Raw genomic sequence first — 3,803 nt, 5'->3', positions numbered from 1 at the left:
CTTTTTTAGATTATATACATGTGAGACCATAACTACCTATATATACCTTGTTTTTTCTTATAATGTTTTTAATTCATGCAGCTTTGTAATATATAACAAATGCATTCATTGTGGTAAATTGGGACATATGTGTATCACATCCTGATCTGTATCTTAAAACTTTCATGTAATCATTTGTATAAGTAATTTATTTATTTATTTTTGGCAGAACTAGGGATTGAACTCAGGCCCTTGCGCTTGCCAGGGAAGCACTTATTCTGCTGAGTCATCACCCCAGCCCCAAGTATTTTTTTTTTTTTAAATGTTTAAAAGAATTTTTTTTCAGTTGTTTGAGATTGAATCTCTCTATGCTGGCATTGAAATCACTATGCACTCTTGGCTGGCCTCGATGTCATGGTTGTCCTCTTGCCTCAGCCTTCTGAGTGCTGGGATTTCAGACATGTACTCTCATCCCAGTGGGAAAGAAATTTATATGGGAGATTGTTTACTTCAGTGCCTTGCTATCTTCTTTAGCTTTCCAGCATCCCACTTCTAATGCCAGTTTTGAAATTTTAAATTTTACATATTTTATATTTGTACTGCTGAGTTCTGCTAGTTTATTGAAAGGAGCAGTTAATGCTTAAGTTTTTTCTTCTTTTTAGTTTCTTATAACTTTTTAAAACCAATTTTGCAGGTTTATACCTGGTAACCTAAACAGCTAATTGGAAGATAACATTATACAATACAACAACCATTGTTGAATTCCTATTACTTCGTTTAATGAAATTTTGTATCTTTTTTTACTTTTGTGTATTTTTAAACAAAGAATTTATTTATCTCTTGTCTAAAATTTATTAAACCATAGTTTGGTTATACTTTCAAGTATCTAAAATAACATTGCTTAGCCAGGGGCAGTGTCATGTACCTGTAATCACTGTGGTCAGAAAGTGAATGTAAGATCAAGACTCTAGCCTGTCTGGGATAACTAGTGATATCCTTTCTCATAATTTAAAATATTCATTTTATAATTATTTATCATTTTCATTTTGATCTTTTATTACACTTTTCTTGGTTTTATGTTGCCTTAACTTATCCATCTTTTGCAATCTGTTGATTCCTCTTCTTTTTTTTTTTCTTTCTTTTTTTTTTTGGTGGAACCAAGGATTGAACTCAGACCCTTGCGCTTGCCAGGGAAGCACTTATTCCACTGAGCCATCTCCCCTGCCCTATATTTCTTATATTTAAGTAAAAGTAGTTTTTATTTCAATCTTCTCAATTTTGTATTAAATTTTTCACCTAATCCTATATATTTCCAAATTTGTTTTGTAAATTACTATTTGAACAATAGATTATTTAATATGCTTTGTTTAAGTAACACCTGGAAAATAAATAACAATGGGTGGAATTGAAATGTGATCTAGTGATAGAGTGCCTCCTTCATCTCCCTATGATACTTGTTTCCACCCACCTACACTTGGAAAAGAACATGCTTGAGATTTTTAATGCTCTCTTATATTTTGTAATTTTCCTTATTATAAGCAATATAATACTATAGTTTGTAATTGAAAGATTATGTGTGTCTCAAAAAATGATCTTTAAGAGTTGCGTGTTTGGGAAAACATATTTGTGTTTTATACACATTTGAAATGTATCTACTATGTAGTATCTAAATATTACTAAGTGCATTAAAATAATTTCTGCTTTGTATTTCTGAAGTTTGTTAAAACTTGCAACTTTAGTCTCCTACATAAGATTTAGATATTTATACCTATTTCTCAGTGACATGATGCTGTTTACTACATAAATTTCACAAAGTTTAAAAATGTACTCTATGCTGTTCCTTAGCAATTCACACTCCTGATAAATTACCAATTTTGATCTTGAAATTATAATCCTTTTGCTTTAGAAATTTCTTAGACTCTGGATTTCAGATGTCCAACAGCATCTCTGATCCCTTTTTCCATAGAAAAGAAATATGTCCTGACTGAATACCAATAATGAACATTTAACATAAATGTAAATTAGTACTTTCTAGATAATATAGAAAGGAGACTCTCAGAGAAAATAGGTTTCCTAGCATGTACGCAAAATGCGGTAGGTGTGTTATAACCTGATCAGCAGTTCCTGTCTTAAATTCTTAAATGCATGCCTTTTCTTTTAGTCACTATTAATAAAACCCAACTAGTTCCTCTACTCTGGATTAAACCCTTACTACGAGGATCTGATTTACCCTTATCACCATGGTGAATGTTAAAATCATTATTTTTTTTTGATAAATGAGGAAAAAGATGCTGTAATCAATACTGAACATGTTGTTCAATCACATAGAATTATTAACCACTTAAAAGATTCCTCCAAGTGTTAGGCACAGTGTGCTTGGGTTAATATACAATCCTGAGCGCCACTTGGGCAGGAGTCATTTCAACCAGTTGATTCTCTTATTGAATGAATTTGATACAATTATCAACTTTCAGGCTGGGGATATAGCTCAGTGGCACTGCTGCTGCCTGGCAAGAGCAAGGTCCTGAGTTCAATTCCCAGTACCCCCCCACCAAAATTTCCTTTTTCTTATTTCCTATTACATTATTATTATTATTATTATTATTATTATTATTATTTGCTATATTTTAGGGAATAGTCTATAGGGTGTTCTGGGTCTCACTACTAGATCAGACTCATAGTGATTCTCCTGTTTACAGCCTCCCAAGTGCTGGAATTACAGGCACATACTACCATACCCAGCCTCAAACACCTGCTCAGTGTGCCCTGGTGGTGGGGCCAGCACAGCAGAGCTGGGGATCAAACCCCCCATCCCTGCACCTATTCGCAGGTGCTTTAATCCACTGAGCTATTTGGCCGGCCCTCCTGTTACGTTATTTTATAAAAAATAACAAAAAATATGGGATATTTGATCATCCTGTATTTAAATCCTTGGACTGCAGAGTGCTAGGAAGCAGGTACTGTGTATGCAGGTGGTTTCAAGTATTTTTTCTTTCTGAAGTACTGACTGGTGCCATGGGGCTTTTATTGGAAAATGTTTGTCTTCTACATGCAAATGGGTGCTGGAATCAGACTATAACTTCTACATCTGAAGAATACCTGTGAAGGGCAAGCTTAGAGAAAGACTCACTTATGTTTTTTTGTAATCACTGATTGTGATACGTCGACTTGTTTAGTTTATGAGCCACCTACCAGGCTGGTGAAGACATGGGTGTTTGTGGCATGTAGGTGACAACCTAAAGCCCAAAGACCTGCACTGTATATGGTTGGCATCACCCACTAAGCTTGTACTATTTTTCTCGGTGTACCAAGAGGAGATAAAGGCAGTCTTTTTTCCCTGGGGAGGAGCTCTGGTCTTTGCTATTGCCTTTGGATGTTGGTCTGCAGTTCTTTCAGGCTTCCATACCAAGTCTTCAGAATTCTATTGGGGATTCTTGAGGAGGAAAAGATTCAGAGAGGAAAAGGTCAGAGACGAGATGTAACCTCTATGGTCATGCTTCTCTGACTCAGCAGAGACAAAGACATGGGCTTTTTTGTTTTTGTTTTTTTTTTTTTTTTATCGTAAAAGTAAAATTTATTGGCTATTCCATTTATTGGCTCCAAGACATCTAGGATTATTTATAGAATCAAGTATGTCAACAAGAAATGAGATGATAAATATTAAATAGAAAGATAAAAGGTTTAGATTTTGAGGCAAGGCAAAAAGCCAACGGGTAGGGGGGTATGGTGACAGAGCCTCACTGTGTACTTCAGCTGGCCTTGAGCCCACAGTGTAGCCCAGACTGGTGTCATGGAACTCACTTGGATCTTTTTTATTTTTTTTT

The sequence above is a fragment of the Octodon degus genome, unplaced genomic scaffold (genome assembly GCF_000260255.1).
Source record: "Octodon degus isolate 3935 unplaced genomic scaffold, OctDeg1.0 scaffold00111, whole genome shotgun sequence".
Taxonomy (NCBI): Eukaryota; Metazoa; Chordata; class Mammalia; order Rodentia; family Octodontidae; genus Octodon; species Octodon degus.
This window is presented reverse-complemented; position numbering follows the sequence as displayed.